Source organism: Sciurus vulgaris, assembly GCF_902686455.1.
Source record: "Sciurus vulgaris genome assembly, chromosome: 7".
Taxonomy (NCBI): Eukaryota; Metazoa; Chordata; class Mammalia; order Rodentia; family Sciuridae; genus Sciurus; species Sciurus vulgaris.
Window position 1 is genome coordinate 43,381,390 of NC_136467.1, and position 27,070 is coordinate 43,408,459.

Genomic DNA, 27,070 nt, shown 5'->3' on the forward strand with positions numbered 1-27,070 from the left:
ATTTTTTAAGAGAAAAAATTAAAATTACATTTTGAAAAGGCACTCTTTTAAAATTAATGATATCATCTATTAGAATTTGAACCAAAAATCTTAGAATAAGTCTGATCTTTGAAGTTGAATATTTCGAGGCAAAATGGAAAGGGATAATTAGTACATGCAGTGTATTTGTTTGAATGTAGATTCATTAAAATCAATGAAATTGATTTCATTTTAATTCTTCATATAGAAAGTAGACAATGCTCTTCTTTGTATGCAAGCAAGTCAAATGTTACCACAAACAGTCAACAGGAAGAGCTTTGGAGTTAAGACTTCTGCTTAAGTTCATGTTTTGTTGCTGAGATCTGGTACAGAGCACATAAATTCTTGTGTTTTTTTTTTTTTTTTTTTTCTGGAATAATGATTGACAAATATAAGACACTGCATGAAAAGTAAAAATTATTAATCAAATTCACCCAAGTTATTTTTATATTACAATTCAAGAAGTAAGTTAAAATGCTAATAACTGAAGTGTATTTACACTTCTCAAATTTTTCTGTGGTAGTAACTTGAAACTATAAGATGGCTAGAAAACAGTATTCAATGACACAAAGTACCATTGCAATCACCAGATTCCACAGCAGTCTAATGTCTGTTAGAACTGAATGTATATATGCTAAGAAAGGGAAACATCACAGTTCAAATAATTAGCTCCAGAGTTAAACAGAAGATAATCGAGCCTATTGTTTTACTTTGGTCTCTTTTTACCTCAGAAACAAGATGTTAATCCTCAAAATCAGCCTTATCTTTGAAAACCAGAGGCAGCAGAAAATATTATATTCCTTACATAAGGATTAAAAGCATCATAGAATGAATGAGTATATTTTATGATAGAGTGACTTTTTCAGTAACATGGTTCTGTGGGAGAAGAATGAAGTATACTTTTGTGCATTAAAATCCTGAATTCCAAACATCTGATAACATTTCTTGTCAAATTATTCTAATAGCTCCTATTGCTTTGGGGAATGTTTAAATAAAATCTTAACAGAAACAAAGAAAAGAAGGCTTTCCCCTTCTCTTTACTGCATGCCAAAAGACAAATTCTATATTTTACCTTTCTGTTAGCAGGTACCAAAATAACTTATGATTGGCATCTATCCAAGAGGAATATTCTCAAAGGTTCCTAAAAAAATGAATTTTAAAAATATTTTACATTTAAGCTACATTTAGAATGTTCCACAAGCTTAAAAGGATGTTTGGAGTTAGGTTTTAAAAACAGTGGGATTTAGTGTAATAGGTTTGGCAATAAAATCAGTGTAGTTCATGCAACTGATGAATTGATGCAGACCCAGCTGACTAACACGTACCATGTGTTTGCTTTGGCAGAGAAATTGGAAAAATAATTTGAAGAAAAAAATTATATTATTCAACAGATTTTACTTTTGTTGTTATTTTGTGGGAACTTTCAAAACTTTCTAATCAGACTTGCAAAGGTAGATAGAGTTCACAGAGATCCACCCATTGATTGGAACCATATTTGGACTTTCCATAGGATAAAAAACCAAACACAAGATGGAAGAGGATAATTTAACTGATTTCATTTTTCTCTTAATTGCTCACTTCTCAGAGGTAAATTTATGAATAGTTATTTCTCAGTTTGAGTTTACTCTGTCTAAAAACAATTTTATAAAATGCCTCATCAACATTTCTAATATGATCATAATTTATAGAATCTTCTCTTTAAAATGATGTCTAAGAATAGTAGCACCTTTTACAAGAATGTCTAAGTGTCCTAAAACCTCGTTGCTTATATGTTAATTCATAGATTTGAATTTTTTGTTCAGATATAAGATTAAAGCTTGTTACTTGGGCTTATGTAGATTATTTGAATTGCTACAAGGCTTCAAAAGAGTTTCTTGGTTTATTAAAGTCTTGGAATTATAACAGTTTACTAAAATTCAGACACATTAATGACATGATGGATCCAAGGCTGGAAAGAGTTCTGATTCCATTTTATGGGGTTGAAGATTGCTTCAAGGACTATTCTGATCATTTTAAGATACATTTGTTGAATATACTCCTAAATTGACTTCAGGAACCAGCAATACTATTTTCTACTATGGATTTGCCTGATTTTCTACATTATGTTGCTAAACCATGAAATTCAGGAGATAATGGGTTATTTTCCTCAATGAAGTATAAAAATATCTTAAAGGTAGAGGCAGTTTAGTATTACACATATAAATGTGTTATACTGTTATACAGAAAAAAGCTGCACACTGATGAAATAGGCAACTGTTTTTGTAAAGTAAACACAAAATGATTTGAAGATTACTCCACCTCTATTTCTTGATGATGTTGGACCCGTTAACTATTGTGAGACTCAGTTTCATTGATATAAAAATGGGAATACTGATTTCTACTTAATTTTCAAGGATATCAAGATGAACTATGTGGTTATGTATTGTGCTTAGTACATGGAAAAATTTCTTCTCACAAGACTGAAATCTTGCTAGTGGGATTTAAATATTTGATTCATATTATGTCTTTAATAATGAATGCTTAATAACTGAACTCATTGTCAATGTAATGTTCATTAATTTGGCCATTTACTAAGTGCTAAGAAGAGCTACAAAGTAAAACTGATCAGATTTCTTTCTATCCATTATTCGACTTTTAGAATGTGTTTGGGTGTTAACAACCTGAGGTAAAGGGAAATGAGAGCTAGTGTTTGCACAGAAAGGCAGGGTGTTGAGCATGGGGACACAGTGAAGAGGTTTGTCAGGGTTGGAAAGGTCCAGTACCCTTGTTAGCATACTCTCCTAAGTCTTGAGAGAATATTCAGGGTAGGAGGAACCACAAGTGTAAGACAATGGAAGAGGTGCATTTAGCTCATCCATATAACTTTCTGAGATTGGCTATATTATCTCTATTTTATTAATAGAAAGCAGAGGATCAGAGAGGTGAGCTCACCATCATCTCGTTAGTGTGCATGGAAGCTGGAATCACACCAGGATGGTCTGCCTTTGAAAAGCCTGCCTATTTATAGAGTTTTCTCACAGCACCGTAAGGGGACACTAACTTTTTAAAAATTCATAAAATATGCCATATATTCTCAAGAATCATTCTCTCATTTAATTTTCAGAACAACACGACTGAAAAGGCATTATCTTTTCCACTCTATATGGGAAGAAACAGACCCAGAGAGTAAGCTACAAATTTGCCAAGCAGTGATTCAAACCCCAATCTGTCCAGTTCCAAACTTGTACTTTTTCTAATACAACGTGCTGCTTGGAGATAGAGATATGGTGATGGGGCTGACTTTGGGCTGGAGAAAGCAGAGCAGGTGCTCAGGGTGCAGCGTTGCTGCAGTACCCATCTCACCGAGTCAGAGGAGGAGGAGCTGCAAGGACGAGTCCAGAAAATAACCAGAAAAAACATCATCCTGGCAAATATCCACCAGAGAATGAAGAAGCAGAGCATCCCACGAAGAATGGATTGGGAGACCACCCTGTGGGAGGAGGCGAAGGCTACTATCCTGCAGGAAATAAAAGGCCTGGACAGGCTCTCTGCCAACTTCCCTAGTTGTGGATGGGCCATAATTAAAGGCAGGTCAATGATGACATGGGCGGAGATGGAGATGATTCGAAAATGTTTGTGGGGAAAAGAGAAAAATCAGGAGAAAACATGGGTGTCTGCAATTGAGGAACTGTCTGAGTATCCTTCTGGGGCAAATCTGTAATCACCATGACCATGTGATGAATCTTTCCTTGTGTCTTAATTTACATCATTTTCCAAGAGGTTGACACTATGACCCCTACTGTTTTCCTTTTCTTTGCATTTCTCTGATGCGTCTTTACAGATCCATTTGCTGAGAACCTTATGTTATTTTTATGTGTCAGGTGGTCATTGTGTTGCCAGCTGCTATTTGGAGATTGCCTTTGTATCCAATCTCAGTTTTTGTCAGTAATCATCTCACTCATTTATATGGAAAAATGTGAAGTTCATAAAAAATTTTAAAACAAACAACAACAATAAAAATAAATGAAGAAACGGGGACTATAAGTGGAAGGTCTGTGGAGGGAGGGAGTATAGAAGCAAAGATGAGAAAAAAAATTGTGCTTTAACTGTGTGGGAGGTAAGACACTTGACTTATATTTTAATTTCTCATACTTCTCTAGGTGTGTTCTGCATGGCAGAACTCCTTTTTATTCTGCAAACTTTCATTCTATTACAAACTTTTGTACCTTTGGGAATATATTCCCTTTGGTCTAGAATATTCATTCACTCTTTTTCTGGAAAACATCCTTTTAGACTTGAGAACACATTTCAAAATTTATTTCTTTTATGAATCTCTTCCTGAGGAAACCAATGGCAAGTTAGATATTCTTCTTTTGATATACTTTAATGCAATATCACCTTGATATATACCTCAGAAACCTTATTTTGATGATTCTGGAAAAATTAAATAGAGATTTGAAGAACTGGTATAAAGATTTTCCATCCTTACATCTAAGTGTAGATTTGTATGTAAGATTATTCTAACTGTATAGATCTCAGGACAAGAGAGGATCAAAAACAATCTATCAGATAATCATTCACACCTCACCTCCTTCCTCATTCCCCTCCCCATCCCCTGCTTCTTTTTTCCATCACACTATCCCCTCACCTGCCAGGTACATAGGAGTTATTATTGACCTACAATCTTTGGGTAGGGTTTTCCAAAATTCCACCCTGTCCCTGTCCTACACAGTCTCTACTCTGAACACACCTACTGTCCCTTATGAAGCTTTGTACATAGTAAGCAGTATAATAACAATTGACTTGTTGTCATGATTAAATGAATTAAGGAGATGGGTGCTCAGAATTAGAATTAATTCATCATTTGTAGTGTGTGGACTTTTTCTGGGAAACTGGTTCAGTCAGATTGGTTTTGAGTTCAACATCCTGTTGCTGATGCATATCTATCAACACCTTTGCCATTATCTTTTATTAAAGAATTACTATTGTATCACAAATGTTTCCTTTGGCTGTAAAATTTTGATTCAGCAGTAAAGTTAGATTTATTGACTGGGAGAGCAAGGACTGTTTACTTTTTTCTCTGCTCCTTGCCAAGTCCATAGAGTGTGGGGCAGTAGATATTTATGGCTTTTCAAGCACCATTATTTTTTCCATTCACACATCCTTTGGGAGTCATGAGTTTTACAAGCAGATTTATAACTAGTACAAAATAAAGCAATAAATTCATTAACAATTATTTTATCTTTTTGCCCATTCATTGAACTTGCCATATGTACATTCACAGTCATTAAATTAAAACAAAAAGGAAGACATTGGGTCAGCAAAGGAAAACATGAATTATAGAGTTAGCAATTAACTGGTAAATCCAAAATATACAGGTAAAAATAATGACTTGCTTGACTGTTTACTGTTCATATTCTCAATAATTTCTGGCTCCTTATTTTACATGAGTTATATTGATTAAGGATAAAACTGAAGCAGTGATCTATGGTTCAATTTAATTGAAAATAAAAATGTCTTTGAAATACAACTTGGGTCAGGTCTCATGGTTTTGTGGACTATGGTGCTACGGCTGAAAATTCAAGAACATTGCATTTGTAATTCTTGGTCAATCATCTACAATTGGCTTAGGAACTAAGTCCTAAAAAGTGGGCTCACTGAGCAATAAATATCTTTATTAGTTGGATGGACACAATGGCTTCAAAATGTGTATTCGTTCTGGCATTTCTGAATTATTTGTTAAATCCACAAAATGTAGATTTTTTATCTTTAACTTCTGTTCACTTACTTGTGGCTACTTTAGGAAGTAGTTTTGCTTTTTCACTTCCACAATGAGAACTGCAAGATCATTGTTGGTCCAACTTAGCCACTGAATCTCAGAGGCAGCTTGTTTCTATTACTTCCTGTATATTTTAAGATCAGTATTTATTATCCCTTCTGAGTCCTTAACAGTATTCTTAGATTTTTTTTTTTTTTCTCTTCTCTGGATAAATAAGTCATGGACTCAATTAGATTAATGATTTTTCACGAGACCATATGAATTTTTTTCAACTCTCAATTGTCTTTGAAGAGCATTACTTAGTATTTAGAGAGGGGAAAATCAGGATATAAGAACTCTTTCCTGGGAGGCTAATTTCCCAGATTCTTGCTGCTTAAAAAAATCCATTTGGATACTTTAAAATAAACCTGCGTAAAATAAATTGAGGCCCTGTTCTTGAATCTACCTATTCCCTCAGGAATGAAAGGTTCTGAAAATTCTATTCTGGCCAAATAAAGAAATTTTAATGACCTGTCTAACAGTTGGATTTAAGCACACTAGCTTGCCACTACATTGCCAAAACAAATGAAAATTCATTGCCTGCTATTGGAACCAATTTAGTATGGTAACACTTCATTTTTCAAGCATCATCAGGAGAATGGATTATTCCACTTAAGTGAATTTTCCACATAAATGCCTTAGACTTATCTTTTAAAACAGAAATCAGGGCATGCTGGTTTCTTGCTGAAAAACTTCAGTGACTCTTCATTGTCTAAAGAATAATGTATTGGCTTATAATTTATCATTTCATTTTATCTCCATCAATTCCCCTACCACATGTGATCCACTTAATTTGTTCATGTTTCCCTGGTTATCATGCTCTTTTAATTCTTTGATTCCCAGATGCTATTCCACGTGACCACAAATGCCTTACCACATTCCACTTTATTTGCTTGACAAAGATGGTCATTTTTAAGGGTGACTCACCTTCAAAGTTACCTTCTCTAATTTGAGCTCCATACAATTTGTTAGATCTTTTCTCAATGTTTTCATAGCTCAAATACTTGTTTTCAATATGAAAACCAAAAAATACTATAATATTTAAATTTTTACATTAGTCTTCCTGATTAAATTGGAAGTTGATGGTGGTTAGAAAACATGTACTTAACACCTTCCCAACCACCAAACACACTTAAGAACAATCTTGATATCTTCAGAGACTCTTCTAATGCCTGGCATAAAATGAAATTGCTTTTGTTTTCTGTGGTTGCTCTACAAATTGCCAAAAATTGGGGATGGGGAGTGGGAGATGTTAAAATAATGGAAACTTATTTCAGAAATCTGAAACCAAGGTATGGTCAGCAGGCCAAGCTTCCTCTAGAGACAGTTCCATTGCTCTTCTAATTCTGAAGGCTGGTGGCCACCCATGGCATTCCTTGCCTTATAGCCACATCCCTCTGGTATCTGCTTCCATCTTTACAAAATTGCCTTCTCCTCTGTCTCAGAGCTCCACCTACCTATCTCCTATATAAGGGTGTATGATTGTATTTAAAGTCTACTGTTATGATCCAGATTGAGCTTCTCTTCTTAAGATCCTTAACTGAATCACATTTTATTTTTGTTATATAAAGTAATGTTGATAGGCTTCAGGCATTAGAACACAGAAGTATCTTCTAGAGCCCTTATTGTCAATCATAGAAAGTAAATACATTTTTAAGTTCAAACGACCCATTTAAATACTAAAACTTTCAAGATATTAAATCATATTTGCAGAAAACACTACTAAAGTGTATCTCATACTTCTATGCTTCCTTAATCAAAGCATGGTATTTACAGAGTAATTTCATATTTTTGATACCATAGTTTTCTGATTTTCAAAATTAATCTGTTCTTTCAGTAGTTGGTTAATTTTAGACTTCTAGAGAGTTTAGGAAATCTCTAACTCCTCTTTAAATGCTTTGATACTACAGTAGTTACTGAATACCTATGTAATATGTAGGTATTCACACAAATAATATCCAGTTCTTTTTTAGTATGAAAAAATAAAAATGGGGGAAAAGCTCTATTAATTAAAAGTGTGATTGCTGTGCATCTAAAGAGTTAATAAACCTTTCAGTTTTCTGTATGAGAAACTGACATTTGGTTGACTTTCTACCTCTGTTCCCCTGGAAGCCTGGTAAAAGTAAATCTATTTTGGGCAATATTGGTCAAGACAAAAATGACCTTTGATTGGCAAATTATGTTGGGATTTGGAATAAGTATAGACAGAAGATATTATGAAATCAATGACCTGTAAATAATTGTTGGGAATTCCTTTTCAGGTTTGTCAGCAGTTCTGTGGGTCTAGCAGAGTTTGGAAATGAGAATTCATGGTAAATCCAAGTGATAGTCCTTTGATTTCTTGCTAGCAGCATCTGGTCACCCAGGAATAGAAACATAAGATGGATTTTAGCATTGTTTGAGGTTAGAGCTTTCCCTTGTTAGTTGTGTGAAATAATTAAGATCCTAGGGACTTGGAGGTACTGGCTAGAGTAGTTTGGTGATGAATCATGGACTCTGAGAATGGAAAGTGGATCCAAAGAGCTTCATAGGTTGGAAGGGAAGAGAGGCCTCAAATATATCTTTCCTTCTCAGTGAGATAAAAAGACATGTCAACAATAATGTGAAAAAATGGAAAGGAAATGAAATGGTTGTTGATGGGAAGGTGTTTGGGAGAAATCAAAGATGGCACAATTCCCTGTGGTAACAAAGTGTGTCCTGTGAGTGGGTGACTGAAGCAGAGAGATTTGAATGTAGCTGAAGTTAAGAAGGTTTAGAAGCTGTAATGTGACTGTGCAGGATGGATCATCTGTCCAGACGTGGAAATCTCTTGAGATAACAAGAGCACCCGAGGTTAAAAGAAGACCCTGAGCCAAGTAATAAGTTTCCAAAGAACTGGAGCAGTTCCACAGAGGTCAGCAGACCAAATAGCCAACAGAGGGCAAGAGACTCAAAGAGCAGTGAGTTGCTCCATCGAGGTGAGAGAGAACTCAAAGGCTGGGACAGAAGCAATATCCTCTCCAGCTCTGAAGTATCTGATGGGTGGGAAAAGAGACATGCTGCCCTAGGTGTAGCAGTGTTGTGGGAGCAGCAAGTTCATTTATGAAAGTAAAGAAAAATGTTCAGAAGCGGGTAGAGTGTTCACAATGGATCAGAGGTTCCACAGGACTCTGTGGCAGGAGTAGGGGCTGCAAGGAGACAGCAGTGGAGAGAGAGGTGATTTGTTGTGCAAAAGTTGTAAAGACAGCACAGGTGATACAAACCAACAAGGATGAATTCTAGGAAAGGACAGTGATGAAGAATTTGAAAAGAGAAGATGCATGGATGGAATTGAATGGTCTGAAGGTCTCAACTCTGAGGTCAGTCATTTTGGTCTGGGGTCTTCAGAAGTAAGAGAGTGAGTTTTAACCAAGTCAGCTAGGAAACATCTCGTCAGTGATGCTCCTACCCCCAGCTGGGAGTGGATGGTAAAGAGTTGATGCTGTAGTCACTTCTTACGTCAGGGAGAAAAGCGTATTTTTGTGTTGTAAATAATGTTACCTTAAAATCTACTGCTGTTAGTCTCTTCAGAGATAGAATTAGATTTTAAAATTTACAAAATCAAGGGTTTTCTGTTCAGCTAGTTCTTTTTAAAACAGTCTTTCCTCCTAGATTTGGTTTTCAAGTAGACAATTTGCTTTCAGAGCAAAGTTTTAGAGTCTAATTTGCTTTGTAAGATGCCGCATAATTTTCCCCTTCTATGTTGAGAATAAGGTTTCCTTTATTAAATTGATGGATGAAATTGTTTAATAGTTTTTTAAAATGTTAAATTCTAGTTGTCACCTGTTCAAGGTAAAGTTCTAGATTGTGGGAAGAAGTAGTGAGTCAAGTGTTCATTACTTTTACAGCTAATCTCTAACTATTTACCCATGTTTTATCACCAATATAACCTTGAATGTGAGGTCTTGTTTTTTATTTGCTGCTTTTCTAATCTCTTTCAGCTAGAGAAAGTAAAATCCAGAAATCCCATATCTGCAGTTCTGGTTGCTCTCTCCTACCATTCCAACCCAGAAACTCACAAGCACAAGTTTCCCCCTGACATGTTTATATTCAGAAACAAGTTTTATGACCAATGCTTAGAGATTTGATGGTTTAGGACATTTGATTTAGACATAAAGATCTTTCCACACTTGCAAAGAAATTCTGTACATTATAAATCATTGAAAATATTTTTCTTTGACCTGAGCTAATTTTCCAAATAATCTCATCACATTCCTGGCACCATAAATTCATAGTTTAACTTATGCTAAACTGAAAACTATGACATTAATATTTTCAGTGGACGATCTTAAACCTTTGTCTCCTTTATCCCTTGAATTAACATTCTCACTTCGGGTATGTTATGAATAAATAAAAAATGTAATACTGAGATTTTGAAAATACTTTTTTAACCTATCAAAATTTTCAAAAAAAAGTCTCAAAGATCACATATGAATGAGTAAAGTCTGGTTCAGTACATTCTCACTGACTATATGTATTCATTGAAGTAATCCTAAATAAGTTACTGAAATCTGTCTTCTTAGAACTTGAAGATTTAAGAAATACAGAGGAAATTCTCATGAAAGTTCTTGAAATATAGAAATAATTTTCCATATCTAACAAATTCTAAAATGAAATTTTTATATTTGTGATTTTTAAAGCTGTCTAGGATAGGAAACCTTTTTAATTCCACTGAAAATGTGGAAACAAACTATGAATTATTCATAGATTCTTTTCCATTGTATATTATTACAGCTAGTTGAAATAATTTCAGGGGTCTTTTAGGCAAAAAATCATAGCTAAGAAAATGAACCAGATTTCACATCACTTTTACATTTTTTATAGATGTTTTCTATGTGAGCAGTATTATTAAATATGAGGAAGTTAAAGTTTTTTGAATAAAAATTTATCTCTCCTCATTTCTTTTATCAATTCTATGAAGTTAAAATGAAAATTATTCTTTGTTCCACAAAAAGTCAAAGATAAGGCATTATTGGTCTCTCTTCCTCATCCTTGGTAAAAGTTTATTACACTCAAAACTTTGAATTAAAGTGAGATAATACCATGACTCATAAGGAGATAAAAACAAAATCCCTTAGCTTCAGAGTTATTCTTAGAAATTCATTGGAAATATATACCTTCTTTTTTAATTAGTGATGCTATCAGCTTAAGTATAACTCTAATTATGGAAATGACTGCAATACAATAGGGCAGATGACAGTAACTTTTTACGAGAGGCAATTGCAAGACCTGCATGTAACCAACTCTTCCACGGCTCACCAGAGTAAAGATTATGCGGGAAGATTACATTCTCCCAAATGATACAGTGCCTTAGAAGAGCATTCCTAAATCCTATACGTATTTAGGTATCTAGTGACTAGAAATTTAACAAGAATAAAATAATACTTTGAAGTTAAACTAATATAAATCTTATTAAATTGGGCTGTTTAATGTTTTGTCTTATAACCAAGAGGGAACATTTTCTCTGCAAATTCTAACTCTGGCTCTGGCTCTGCTATCAGGTAGGCCCTGCTGTTCAGCTGGCATGGTTTCACTCTTAATTGCTGAGCAAAGAATGCAGCACTTTAGCTTATGTAGAAAGACACCAGTTCTTTTCTTTTGTTTTCCTTTCCTCCCCCCTCCCCGCCCATTCCTTCTGTCTCTTCTTCCTTCCTTTTCTTTCTCTTGACAGTTCACTTAACTATTTCCTATCTCTTTCAAAAAGTGACCTCCCAACTTTGCCTTTTAATCTCTTTGCCAATTTCTGCCTCCTGTCTGTATTTCTCTGGAACTGCTAACATCTTTCATCAACAAGCGCATCCCTGCTGAGCTTTCAAGCTAATTCTAATCTGTGAAAGAAGCATATTAACAGGTTCCAAATATGCCATGTCTAGAATTATTCTTGCTCATATAATCTGAGTATTTGGTGGTTTAAGCTAAAGTCTTCGTTCGGTTCAGAGGAAAATATTGTCTTTATTATCCTAGTTAGGAAACAAATCAGCCCCTGTCCAGAAGTAATACTCTAACTTCCTGAGTACTCAGTAAACTAAATGGGACCAGTCTGTAGAGACTGGCTCAATTCATAGCACTGTTTTTTGTTTTTGTTTTTGGTACCAGGGATTGAACTCAGGGGCACATAGTACTGAACCCCAACCCCAGCCCTATTTTGTATTTTATTTAGAGTCAGGGTCTCACTGAGTTGCTTAGCACCTCAACGTTGCTGAGGCTGGCTTTGAACTCACAATCCTCCTGCCTCAGGCTTCTGAGGCACTGGGATTACAGGTGTGCACCACTGTGTCTGACAATAGCACTGATTTTTAACTTAGATGTTCCTGTTTCAGATGAACCTCTGCCCCAAACATAACGCTACTTGACTGGAGCCCTTCTATGTTAACCAGTGTTGTTTATCTGTTTCACCAAGGTATGGTCTCATCTCTGCCTTGTGTCCCTTTGGGATCTGATGAATTTACCTTTGACTCCAAGGAACTGAATTTGAATCAGATTGGAATATCAAGGTAAGTAAACATACGCCAAGTGTAGCTCAATCATTCATCTTTGGGCTTTGTCAGACTGTATATTAGATTTCAGATTTTTCCTCAGAGACTGTCGAATTTTGGAACAATTCTTCATGACATTTCTTTATGACTGTGTCAGCTTTTGTTCCAGAATAACTTTGTAGGGATGTTTGCCTGTCAGTCAGTCTTAATGGCCTTGATAAATAAGATGATGTATTTCTGTGGTAAAGGCCAGATTTGTTTCCTGACTTGGATAATAAAAATAATATTTCTCTTTTGGACAAAAGTTGACCAAGTTAGCTAGCATCATCCTTTATAAGATCAGGGATTTTCTAAATGTGGAGTTCATGAACTATGACAGGAACCATTGTATGTTCATTGTCCACCTTGGCCCGGTTACATTACCCACATGAAACTTTGGGCAGGGGGCCCAAAGAACAAGATTCAAATATGCTTCTGCTTACAGTACTTTGAGTAATAGAGCCCTCAGCCTTTGACAGGCATTTTATATCTTCCACAAATATGTATGAAATTATGGCAGGCTCACAAATAAGATCCTTCAGAGTTCTTGCTATTGTTCTCCCAGTTTTGTGAGGTGGAAAGAATGCAGACTTTAGCCTATACCAGGGTTCCAATTCAGTCATGTGTGTGCTTTGTGATCTCAGAGATTAATAGCTTTTCTCTCTCTCAGTTTCCTCATTCATGGCACAAACTCAAAGTGTTTTTGAGATCAGACGATGCATGTATATAAAATGACTGTTGCCAATGGATCTGTAGAAAATACTACTGGATATACATACTGTTTCTATCCTTTCTCCTAGTCCATTAATTTCAGATGCAGTGACTATTACAAAACTTTCAATGTCTCAAGTTAATTTTTCACAAGACAATTTTAGAGAAAAGAGGTATTTATATCAATCTGGAGGTATTAGTTGAATTAAGCAAGTTGCATCCTGGGCAACATGGCATTTTGCATACATTATATATTTCCCCTCAAAATTTATGGAACTCTACTTCTTTTAAAACTTCACCTCTTTCTCTTTTTTTGTATCCTAAGAGACATATTAATAGGTTTTGTGTTTAGTTTTCACTTAATGAAGCTCTTGAAGTAGATACAATATGATTCTTGCCAAAACATTCCCACTCTGCAATCATTCATTTTGCCCTAAAACTTTCCTCAAATCTAGAAAGTTCAGCAGATACTTTGTGTGACTCCCTTGCCCTCTTAAAATATGGTTACTAATGTTTTCAAAGAAAACTCTTTTGCTCTTTCAGAAAGCCATGTTTCATACAGTTGCATATTCTTACCTAGTATGATGCTATTTTTAGAAACATGTAAAGAAATATTCACTATATTATTCATATAAATGAACCATTTCATTTTGTCTTGGAATTAGGTGGGCAGTTCTGCTCCATGTGATGCTGGCTAGAGTTACAGTCACCTGAAAATCTGATTGGGTTGCCACGTACACAATGGCTCACTCAACCTGGCCATTAATCCTGTCTTTTGGGCTGGAAGTTCAGCAGAGATGGTTCATTAGAGTAGCCTGGACTTCTGACAGCATGGTGGCCAGATTGCAAGAGGGAAGATGCCCAAAACATGTGTTCTCAGAACTGGGGAAATACAAACTGCCAATACTCTTAAAGTCTAGGCCTAAAACTGTTACAATGTCATTTCTCCCACCATAGGTCAAGTCAGTCAGAAAACCAGCCCAGATTTACAGGAAGGAAAAATGATTTCTATTTCTCAATGAACTGAGTGACCAAGAATTTGTAACTCTATTAATAATCACAGAAGGTTTGTTTATATTCAACCAATTAGGAAGTGCCTATTATGAGCATCATTTTAGATTCTGGGAATATAGTAATAAGAAAAAAAAATCAAACAGGCAAAACTTCTTGCTCATTGTGAAGTTTTCATTTTACTGGGAAAAGAAAGAGAACAAAATATTTAGTCTATTAAAAGATACTAGATATAGTTATATCATGGTGGTCCCATTACCTGTTGTCCCAGTGTAAACACTGAGTCCCTTCTTAGTTCCCAAAGTGGCTTGGTTAAGATGAAAATTTATTTGGGCGTGCTACCATGGGGAGAGATGCAGCAGAGAAGGGGCACAGGGAGACTTGCATGATGAGAGGTACACTTCTAAGTAGGATAAAGAAGAAAAACCATAACTGAGAAAGGAGCACATGAATAAAGATCTAACAGAGGCAGGGAAAAAAAGTTTTGTGGATATATTCATAGGTTTCAGTCCAGTGAAAATGAGAAACTTACACATGGAAATGAAGAAAATATTTTTGGTGTGTATATTACATTGTAGATCCCAATTCACAGATTTTTGCTTCTAAAATCATATGTTCACCAACTAATTTGATTAACCTAAGATACTTAAGTTTCTATATTTCTTATTTGTTTCTAGAAGTAGAATTTTCATATTGCAAAAATTCTTGCTATGGGAACAACTTCTAAAATGAAATAAATTTATTTAGGGTATATGCTTACTTTAAAAAAAGATCAGAAGAACTACTTTAATTTTTTTTTGTTTTAAAATTTAAATTAAATGTATTTTAAATTGATACAAAGGAGCATAAAATGTACATATTAATGGGGTACAATTTAACACTTTGATACAGGCATACACCATATAATGTTTTAATCAAGTTAAACACAACTATCTTCTCAAACATTTATCATTTCTTTATGGTGAAAACATTCAATATCTCTTCACTTTTTGAAATGTACAGTACATTGTTGTTATCTATAGTTACTCTTCTGTGCAAGCACACCAGAACTTCTTACTCCTATTTAACTGTAACTTACTACCTAAGGAGTGTACGGTTACATTATTTTGGAGGAAATGGTGAAATATAAATGTTATTCACCAGAGGGTGCTGTCGCCATCTGAAATGAACAGTACCACACACAAACTTCAGGTGTCAAGTACTTAAACTTTTGCTTTGGGATACATAATTTTAAAAATATTTTCCCACTATAAAGTACCGAGAGAGAGAGAGAGAGAGAGAGAGAAGAAATAATAGTATTTTCCTTCAACTTCTTTCCCTTCTCTTATTTCACCAGCAACTCCTTCAAATGTCTATCCCTTTAATGATGCTATGTATCAACTGATAGTAAAAATTAGTTGAGATCACTTCAGTCATAAATGCTGATAGTGACCATGGTTCAACAACATGTTGATATTTCATAAAATGGTACAGGTATATGTAAGTAAATTTGATATTCTGAAATACATTTTTTATTTTAAATTTATTTCATGTTTTTTATCATGGAAAACACTAGCATCTGGTTATTATACAATGTCAGCTGAAAAAATAAATATCTGATTTTATATATATACATATAAAATAAATAGATGAGAGAATAAGTATGCCTTTTGCTCGTGAAATTCATAATTCATATTGAAATAGGAAAATAAACATCAATTGTTCTAATTTTCATTTTTTTCTAGTTAATGCTTTATGGATATTTCCTCTTATGTAAATAAAAAGTTTGTGAACATTTTAATGGATGCATATTATTTCATTTTGTTGGGATGAATAAATTTCTTAATCTACAGTGGTTTGGACATTTTAATTGTTCCTAGTTTTTTACTCTTATAAAATTGATAAAAAATTTAACATTTCTTTGTGAGCATAGCTTTGCTCACTTCTCAATTTAGGCTTAGTTCAATAAAAATTGTCTCACTGAAAACATTTCTTCAATCATATGAAATAAGTTATATAAACTTGCAGTATATCAGGATCATTTAATTTTGCCTCCCCCTTTTATTTCAAAATCATTTCCCACTAGTGTTTGTATTTCCTGAAAAATAGGCTCATGTTATATCTCACTTGTGAAGTTTGCACTCCCTGAGTTGATATTAAACTAGTAGGCAGTATTAACATTTATAATAATATTTGCATAGTTTACTTTTCCCTTTTTGCATGTAATTATCCTTTTTTGGGGGGGTAAAATATGTTTCGATGCACAATCCATATAGTCCCCTTCCATACATTTCTCTTCCTCTAATTTTGTCTCCAGGCCTAAGAAAAACATTTGTAGACTTTCTACCAAGAGCAGTTGTCACAGTGGACTTCCTGTGCAAGACACTGATCTTCTTCCATGGAGAACATTAAAGAAGGGCAACTAGGCCCAGTAAATGCAGTGGATCACAAATGTCTGGCTGGTGCTGACTGTGCATGACAAATGGATGACAAATGGATGTACCTCTTCACTGATGACACTGTAACCCTGGTGGTGTTCAAGGCAACTGAGAATAGTGGTATAAATCTACTTGAAGTGATTGAAAGTTTGCTTACACTAATGTGCATGTTAGTAGAGGTCCACAATTTTTCACTTTTTTTCTTTCTATTTTTTTAAGGAATGCTTCATGATCTGCAACAACCTGATGTTTAGAACATGCTTTCCAACTGTCACAGTTTAGGGTTAAAATGGCTCTGAAATAGCACAAGATATATCAATAATTAAAGTGTGGTACAAGTAGTTATATTTAATCTGTTAACAAGTCACTTGCTTCACTTCTATTAACCCTACTCTGTACACTGTATTCATAGAAATAAACAAGAAGGCAGTAGGAAATAATTTTAAATTCCAATTTAAATGTAGTACCCCATAGAGGCTGATATGAATATATGCTGTTTGCATTCTCCATTAGGAATTCAAAAGGGAAAACTCAACCTTCCTTGTACCCCATTTTATATAGATGGTGCAGAAAATGTTAAAAAGATCCAGGCGTTCACATCCCTGGAAACATCATAATTAAAGTTGAGTGTGTAAACTGGAATGAGCATGTGAGAAGAAGAACTTATTTTTCAGACCTCCAATCTCTGTGTAATAGGCAGCGCTGCCAATATCTCAACAACTTCCTCAAAGTCTCTTTTGCATTGGCTTTTGCTGTCTATGAAACTTACTATTGTTGCTGAAAAAAAAAAATCATGGTTCATTTAGTGTGTACTGGTCATTCCTCATTAAGTTGGCAATGGAGAATCAGGCTAGAAAGTTATTAAATTTAAAGATTGATGATTGTTAAGAGCCAGCGTCTGAGTTCTGTAAATATTTTGTAGGTTTCAGTTTCAATGACTAACGCAGGGAAGCCCCACTTAAACCCTACTGCTAGATGATACAGGCATAAAAAGGAGACTTCCAATTAAAATGAACAAAACATTTTATTTTGTGTTCTGGGATTGATTCAAAAAGTTTGGGAATGAATAGACTTTTCTCCTGAATCAAACCCAATAATTTTGTTTCAATTTGGAACAGTTCTCCAAATTTTCTTTTAATACTTAGTGGGCACATTAGAAACACTAATAATATTTATCAGAGGGAGCCTTCTCAATAGCTAAAGCATGGGCTAATGTTGAGAACCAGCATGGAGATAACTCCAGGGGCTTTCTATTGAAGATCAGAGGGGTCTTTCCACCTGGCAGTGACTGGCATTGTCATCTACTAAATTCAGGACTTCTGGAACGTATCTCCAACACTTGACTGAAGGCTTCCTAAAAGCTGCCCCGTTTATAATAGAGTAAGAATTATAAAAAGTTTTGCAGCAATGGAGTACCTTATCTGTGCCAAGTAATGTACTAACCTCTTTACTGCTCACAAGGTAACTAACAAATTATTTCTGTCGTCTTACAGATGAAGAAACAAAAGTTAGACTTAAAAATATATCACAAGTTACATATTAAGAGACAGAGTGAGGATTCAGTGTGAAGTATTTCTTTCTAAACCCTATGATTTTAGTCCCGGTTACATTATTTGAAATTCCTAAAGCTTCATATGAGCTACAGATTAAAAAGTTTGCTTTCATATGAATTTTCAAAATCTCTGAAACACTTGTCTGAACATGAACTTCTTTTAGTTCTACATTATAATATCCCAAATTTGAGCAGTGGAGACAGCAGGAGGCCAGTGTCATCTTTAAACATAATCAAATCTAGCTTTGTGAATCTCAAGCTCTAGATTTGAGAGATTAAATGTAGTGATACTTTTTGTTTTGTAATGGTGTACAATTATATTTTTAATAAAATATAAGTGACCAAAACATCATTCTTAGGATTGTAGCATCTTAAAATGCCTGCTTAAAAAAAAAAAAATAGTAACATGATATCTATTGCTGGAATATTAATGTTTTGTCCTTAATATAATTAATGCTTTGTGTCACAGAAAGGACATTTACATAGTATCTTTATTTTTTTACAGTGTTTGAATATATATTTATTTATGGCTTCATCTGTACCAAAAGAGAAATTATAATGCTTTTTCAAAGACCACAAGTCTTTTACATACAAGTCAAAAATATCACATAGCTTCTTTTTTTGAGGAGGTAGGTACCAGGATTGAACTCAGGGGCACTCAACCACTAAGCCACAACCCCAGCCCTATTTTGTATTTTATTTAGAGACAGGGTTTCACTGAGTTGCTTAGTGCCTCAATTTTGCTGAGGCTGGCTTTGAACTCATGACTTCTCACCTCAGCCTCCCAAGCCGCTGGAATTACAGGTGTGTGCCACTGCCTCTGGCCGTGTAGTATCTTTTGAGGACAGAGTGGTAAGAAGAGTTTGTTGGCACTGATACCAGTTTAACCAAGTCATTCTAAGTATCCAGTCTGTATATTTGAAAATATGAACATTAAAGTTTATAGTGTAGTGTGAAAGTGTGGTGTGGAAACATTTAAACTTTTCTCTCTCTCTCTCTCTTATTTATTTTTTTCATCTTTGATGTACCTAATTGATAAAGTGCAATACACGGGAGGCTTAGTTCCTGGGGGTGCTTGAGGGTGGTGTTTAATTTTGCTTTTAGACAACAAACAAAAATTTAGGGAGGTAATTTTCTAAAAGAAACGATGACCTCTCCTTGAGTTGCATTACTTCTTATTTTTTGAGCCATTTTGAACTTTAGATATGCCCCTCTCCTCTTGAGTATAGCTGTTATGGTTTGGATCTTAACTGTCCCTCAAAAGCCAGGTTCCAAAGTCTTGGTTGCCAGCCTATGGTGCTATCGAGAGGTGGTAGAACCTTTAGCAGGTGGAGCCTAGTGGCAGGAGGTTAGATCTTTGGGGGATGCGCTTGGAGGGAGTTTTCTTTCTCCTCTGCATCCCAGCTGTCATGGGGTGAGCAGCTTTGCTCCACCATGTGCTTCCCACCATGATTTTCTGACTCACCTCAAGCCCAAAAGCAATGGAACCAGTCAAGTATGGGCAGAAACCTCTAAAACCATAAGCCAGAATCAATCTTTCCACATCTTCAGTTTATTTCTTCAGGTATTTTTGTCTAAAGGACAGAAATCTAACACAATTCACATTTTATTGCTGAGGGTTGCTAACAAAGACGTTTAAACAAGAGAACGTCAGTTTCTAGGATGTATGAAAGAAGAAAATCTTCACTACCTTCCTTTTCCCACCTACGTTTTGTTTTAATTGTTCAGAGGTTACCATGGATACTCTTATGAGGAACCAATGATGACAAATGTTGTCCTTCTTCTCTTAATTGAAATCAACAAAAAATAAGAAACATTGTCTTTGTACCAGACATTGAATTAGAAACAGTGTCCTTATTGGACCCTGTCTCCAAATGCTCTTTTACTAGAATTAGCAATAGTCCTCTGTAGTTTCAGTCCACTGAAATAGGGTAAATTTGAGTTTGGTTTTCTTTGTTTTCTCTGAACCTACTACCTCATTCCTTGACATGTGTTTACTGGTCTCACCCTTGATTTCCAAGTGCTGAACTTCCTTCTCGAGTTACCCTACTATTTGAGAATTGTCCATTGCTGGGGCCCTAAACTACTGTGAGCCTCATATACTGTACAGTCTATGCAATCCTGTATGGGTTCTGGTGAAGAAATCTCATGTTTTGCAGTTCTTCCTGCTCTGAGTTTCCCTTCTAGTTTCTGGCAATATACATTGAACCTGCACTCTATAAATCTCCATATTTTGCTATTGTCTTTAGCCTACAGTTCAGACTATCTGGACTCCCTTATTTACCCAAAGTCTAAGTTGGAAATCTCCTAAGCCTTTGTTATTTTCCTATCCATTTACAAAGACTTGTATTTAAATCAGTTAAGATTGAATAGTTTTGTCCTTCAATTAGGTGAATGCTTTTTTTCAGTCTTTCTCTTTCTCTCTCTCTTTTTTTTCTGCATTTAAAAAAATTTGTTCATTTTAGTTATGCACAACAATACAAACATGGAGGGTATAATTTCTGTAGTTGATTTTTGCCACAGTCTTGTTCAAGGGCATGCTAACATGACCCAGCGACCTCTACAGGGCGCCAGTACCTAAAGTTACATCATTTGTCAACAGCACCATGTTGGGGACCAAGCATTTAGGACATCAACATTTGGGGAACTTCAACAAGCTGAGGCAAAAATTGATATAGAAATATAAGGGACCCAGAATGACTGAGACAATCTTGAAAAAGAACACAGTTGGAGGATTCATACTTTATGAAAACAAAAAATTGTTTCAAACATAAAACAATAGCAACCAAGAGTAAGTGGTGCTGACATAAAGAAAGGCATTTAGATTAATAGAATATAATTAAGAATTATAATTTAATTAAATGCACTTAGGAACAATAGGTTTTTTTTTGTTGTTTTTTTTTTTTTTTTTTTTTTTTTTTTTTTTTTTACCAAGGGTACCAAGAAAACTTAATAAGGAAAGAATAGTCTTCAATAATAAAATATCCATATACAATAGAATAAGTCTAGAGCTCCCACTATATAAAAATACCAACTCACAATGTATCATAAGTTTATGTTAGAACTAAGCCAATAAACTCTTCTGAAAAAAATGAGTTAGTGTTCACGATCTTATGTTAGGCAATAGTTTCTTGTGAAGGACAAAAGCACAGAAGATGAAATAAATAATTAGACTTCAATGAAATTCAAAACTTTCAGCCTCACAGGACACTATTAGGAAAACAAAATAGCAATCCACAGAATGTGAGAAAATACTTGCAAATCATATATGTCATGGGAGACTTGAATCCAGAATATATTACTCTAACAACTCAACCATAAAAAGATAAATAACTCAACTAAAAAGTGGACAAAGTTTTTGAATAAACATTCTCCAAAGGAGATATACAAATGGCCAATAGACACAGAAAGAGATATTCAATATCATTAATCATGAGGGAAATGCAAATTCAAATCACAGTGCAATGCCCCTGCAAACACATTAGGATGGCTATAATGAAAAATACATGCAGCCCCCTAAAGCTCAGGAATTAGTGCCAAGAGTTAATAAATGTGATGGCATTGTATTAAAAAGCTTCTGCCCAGCAAAAGAAGCAATTGAAAATGTGAAGAGAGACCCTACAGAATGGGAGAAAATCTTTCCTAGCTATTCTTCTGATACACGTTTAGGTTACATAAATAATTTTTAAAAACTTAGCACCAAAAAAACAAATAACCCAATTAATAATGGGCAAATAACTTAAACTGACACCTATCAAAAGAAGGGATTCCAATGGCTAACAGATATACGAAAAAAATTTTCAATCATTAGCAATTAGACAAATGCAAATCAAAACTACACCGAGATTTCATATCACTCTAATCAGAATGGCAGCCATCAAGCATACAAACAATAATAAATGCTGAAGAGGATGTAGAGAAAAAGGAACACTTTTCCATTGTTGGCAGAATTATATATTAGTACAACCACTATGGAAATCAATATGGAAGTTCTTCAAAAGAGTATACATGGAATCACCATATGACCAAGCTATACTAGTCCTCAATATATAACTTAATTAAAGTCATAATACTATAGTGACACATGCATACCCACCTTTATAGCAGCACAATTCACCATAGCCAAACTATGAAACCAGCCTAGATATCTATCGACAGAGGAATAGATAAGGAAAATGTGGCATAGCTACACAAGAGTTTTATTCAGTCATAAGTCAATTTATGTCATTTGTAGAATGAAATTGTGTCATTTGCAAGAAAATGGATGGAAGTAGAAGACCATTTTTTAAAGTGAAATAAACTCAGATAGTCAAAGATTTTATGTCTTCTCTCATATGTGGAAATTAGAGAGGAAAAAGGAAAAGAAACAAGGTGGGGAGGTGATCCCATGGAAAGCAAAAGGATATCAGTAGGAAATAAGGAAATAGGGGGTAGGAGGTAGAGAGGTAGGGAAGTGCTGGGGAGGGATATTGACCAAATTGTCTACTGTCATATGTCTATTGTCATAATGTGTGCATGTACAAATATGTAACAACAAATCCCACCAGTATGTGCAACTGTAATGCATCATTAAAAAAAATTTAGGGAAAAAAGTGCATCCATAAATTTTGGTTGGGATTCAGAAATATTAGAACCATCATTCAGTGCTGTGGGAAGGTAAATAAAATGTTGCAAGTACTTTGGCAAACAATTTGGCAATTTCTCAAAACATAGAATTATCTTTATATCCAGAAATTTCATTGTTAAATATATACTTGAGAGAAATGAAACTTATGTCCTCACAAAAATTATACATGAATATCAATAGTGGGATCATTTGAAATAATTCAAATTGGAAATAACTGAAATGTCCATTAATGTAATCTAGCTAATTCATGGCATATTCATAAAGCAGAATGTTTTTCAGCAATATGAATGAAGTACTGACACATGCTGCAACATGGATAAACCTTGAAAACATGAAAGTGAAAGAAACTAATCCCAAAAGGCAACATGTTGTATGATTTTCTTTATATGAAATGTTAGGTAAAGGCAAATCTATAGAAGCAAATTTATGGAGACCAAGAGCACATTAGTAATTGCCTGGGTGGGCTGTGAAGAATTGGGAAATAAATAGTGAATTTTAGGGGTGTGGGGTTTCTTTAAGGACAGATGAAAATGTTCTAGTATTATATAATGTGAATAATTATACAAATTTCTGATGATATTCAAAATCAATGAACAATACATATTAGAAGGCTGAAGCTAATGGCATGTTAATTATGTATCAGTAAAATTGTTATAAAAATCAACAAATCATAAATATAAAAGTTTATTCTGGATTGTTAATTTGATCCACTAAACTATAAGCCTATTTTGTGTCAATACTACCTTTTTACAGTTATTATAACTTTATAATTACTTTTGGGTTTATAATAAATTTTGAAATCAAATAGTCTTCCAACTTTGCAGAATTTTTTGAACTATTTTACTTCATTTGTATTTTCAAACAAATTCAGTTTCAAACAAATCGACAATATGGTGTGTCAATTTCTGAGCAAAAAAAAAAAAAAAAAGGAAAGAAAAGAAATAACCTGTTACAATTTTTTGAGGGTGTCTTTAAATTTATACATCAACTAACAGATACTTATCATGTTGATGAGTTGATGATACTGAGTCATTGAATCCATGGAAAGTGGAATGCCTCTTCCTTTATCTGGTTCTTTAATTTAAATCAACAGTATTGTGAAATTTTCAGTAAAATTTTCAATTGTAACTTCTTTTGTTAAATTTATTCCTAAGTACTTTACAATTTTGATGGTATTATGAAAGTCTCGTTTTCATTTTTGCATTGTTCATTACTAGCTGTTACGAAAATACAGAGGTGAAGTGATTGAATTATGAGAACCTTAACCTAGCCAGTGCATTAATCCATTTAAATGCATTAACAGGGTGGTAACTGTAGGCAAGTGTGACTGGAGGAGTCATTGGGGGTGTGCCTTTGGGGTATATATTTTGTCCCTGGTGAGCAAAGTCATTAGCCCTCTCTGCTTCGATTGCCAAGTCCTGAGCTGTTTCCCTCTGCCACTCTCTTCACCGTATTGTTCTGCCTTACCTCAGGCTCCAGGGAATGGAGTCCACTGTCTATGGACTGAGACCTCTGAAACTGTGAGCACCAAATAAACTTTTTCTCCTCTAAAATTATTCTTGTCAGCTCTTCAGGTCCCAGTTGTGTAAAAGCTAACTAAGACAATAGTGTAAATGGATACTATTGAATTTTATTTACTAATCTCGTGTCTTGCAATCTTCAACATTTTCATTAGTTTGTTTTTATTAGTTTATTAGTTCTATCAGATTTTGTGTTAGGGTGTGTGTGTTTGAGATTTTCCACATAAAACAATATGTCATTTTTGTGTAACATAGATTTCTATCTTTTCTTTTCCAATATGATTGTCTTTATCATCATCAACCCCATTATTATCCTCTGGGTTTAAAACCAGTACAATGTTGAATGAGGCATCAAGAACAGACTTTCTTGCATTTTCCCCACTCTTAGGAGAAAAGCATTTAGTCTTTCATCAGTATGATGTTAGCTATGAGGTTTTCTATATGTCCTTTATCAGGCGAGCAATTCTCTTCTCTCTCAACTTGTTAAAAGATTATTTGTTATTGTGTGTTCTATTTTCCCAATACTTTTTCTGTATGTATTGTAATCAGGTGAGTTTCCTTTTATTCTATTAACAGATTGTATTACATCAACTGAATATGAATGTTAAAGCCTCCTTGTACAACTGGGATAAGTCCTTCTTTATAGTGTACATTTGTAAATATTTGCTTTGCCAATATTTTATTAAAGATTTTCCATCTTCATATGAGCGATATTGGTCTATAGTTTATTTTTCCTTGTGATGTCTTCATTTGAGTTTGGTTTCAGAGTAATGAAGGCAGCAGTCACAATTGGTACATATTCCCACTGCCTGTGTTTTCTGAGGGAGTATTATCTATTTTTTATTTTTCAAATTTTTATAGAATTCACAGTGAGGTAGTCAGAGAGTAGTGCATTGACTGATGTGAGGCACATGTACCACTACTGCAGCTATTAAGTTGATTTTTCACACATTTCACAGTTTAATTGTATCAGAAGACAACAAACCCAAATGAAGTCAGACAATTTAGTACCTGAACAACAAAATAAGCATGATGTTAATTCCCTACACCTTTAGTCCTACTGAATGACATCAGACCAGAGTGCAGTTGACAGACAACACACAGGTAGTGTTGTCATGGAGAAAGGGACTCTAAACTATATCCAGTTTTTATAGACTTCCAGATAAAATCCAAAGATGTATCTTAAAGTGGGGGGAATTGGAAAGTTCTTCACTCAACTGAAATGATGGAGATGGCAATCTTCCATAGGATAGGGCTGAGAAGTTGCTTTGCGTCAACCTCATCATGACTATCAATTAAACCTGTGTCAACTATCACCACATATGCACATATGATATACATTTGAACATGTGAACAGAACCCCTTGGCTTCTAAAAATGAATAATGTCCTAGAAATCAGAGTGGGCTAAAAGATTAGAGGAACTGCTAGTATTTTTTATATGCAAGTTCTACTTCCTAATCACCTGAGTATATACTTAAATTAACTTTAATTTGCCTTATCTCTAAAATGAAAAAAAAAAGTTAGGTCAGAGACACTTCTAGTTTAATTTTCAGTATGTCTACATAGATATTTGAATTCACAATACATTTCTACGAATGATATGATGAACCCCATGAGACTGACATACATTTGGATTAAAATAAATGTTTTGGTCTAGCAGCATTTATATGAAGTGTTCTTTAGGTTTTAAATTGTGAGATTTTTCTAAAATTGCTAACTAAAGGACTCAAAGATAACCTTGACTTTAGAAAACAATAAACAGCAGTCATCCATAAACTTAGAGGGAAACAGACATGATTTTTATAATTGTTTCTCCTTCTCAGTAATAAAATCCATAATTGTTCCTAGTATCTTCAGGGTACTCTGTGAAAAGTAATTAAATCTTCTGTGAAGAGTACTTTGAAGATAAAAAGGAGCACTAAGAAATGAAAGATTTTATTGTTATTCTTTGACTCTCATCAGTACTTTTGCCAAGTGCTTTTCTGAACTCAAAAAAAAAAAAAAAAAAAAAAAAAAAATTAGCCTTGAGCAACGCATAGGAGTGCCAAGGGACCAGACAAAAGAACCTGTTTGGTCACAGCAACTGGAAGTTGTAGTTGAGTTATTTCTTGAATTCATTCTGTGGGTTTGTATTTCAAATTCTCCAACCTTACTTGAGCAATTCTTTATTGGACAGGATTCTAAATTAGATTGGTTCTAATAATTATTGAGCTGAGTCCAGTTAGAGACCTTAGCTAGGTACCATTTGAATATGGGTTTCTCTAAGTTTAAGAAGCTTGAAACTTCATTTTCTGGGACACTGGTAATTTTATGCAAGAATTACCAGTCCATAATTGGTGTACGTTTGGAAAAATGGATTGACCATAATAAAACAACTTTTAATTACAGCAGCCACTGAGGGTAAGTTTTAATCCACATAAAGTAGCTCACTTGAAAAGCATACTAGAGGCGATCCAAGATGGTGGACTAGAGGGTGACTGCATCTCTTGTCGCTCCAGAACCCAGGATTCAAGAAGGGGAGGCAATGAGAGACTCAGACTAAAGTAGAACCACGGGGTGAGTCTCCCCCACCTGGTGAAGCTCAGCTGAGCAGCAGACCCAGATTTCGGTGGCTTATTAGAGTAGGACAGGGCAGATAGAGTCTTCCCCAGACAGCCCTGAGCACTCTGGCAGTGGGCTTCTCCCACAGGGCCAGATTCTCCAGCTTTGCGGAGCAGGCCCCCCAGTGAGAGCCTTTCTGCACACAGCCAGCCACAAGTCCCCAAGCCAGTGGAGACCTCTGACCCGCAAGCAGCCTCTGGGACAAGGGTAGGGCAGCCAGAGACCTCTCCAGTTCTCTCTCCCTGGAACCAGTAGCGGGCTAGGGGCAGCGTTCTTCGGAAG

At 34.8% G+C, this 27,070-nt stretch overlaps 2 long non-coding RNA genes across 4 annotated transcripts in view; one reads left to right on the forward strand and one right to left on the reverse strand.

Moving 5' to 3' along the window:
* Nucleotides 1-27,070, reverse strand: part of LOC306665050 — a 506,589-nt gene that overhangs the window by 144,008 nt on the left and 335,511 nt on the right. The window lies entirely within an intron of this gene.
* Nucleotides 26,329-27,070, forward strand: part of LOC306665047 — a 44,384-nt gene continuing 43,642 nt past the window's right edge. For all 3 annotated transcript variants that reach the window (XR_013764903.1, XR_013764904.1, XR_013764905.1), the window contains exon 1: nucleotides 26,329-26,587. This is a non-coding gene — a long non-coding RNA (uncharacterized lncRNA). The remainder of the gene's footprint in view (nucleotides 26,588-27,070) is intronic.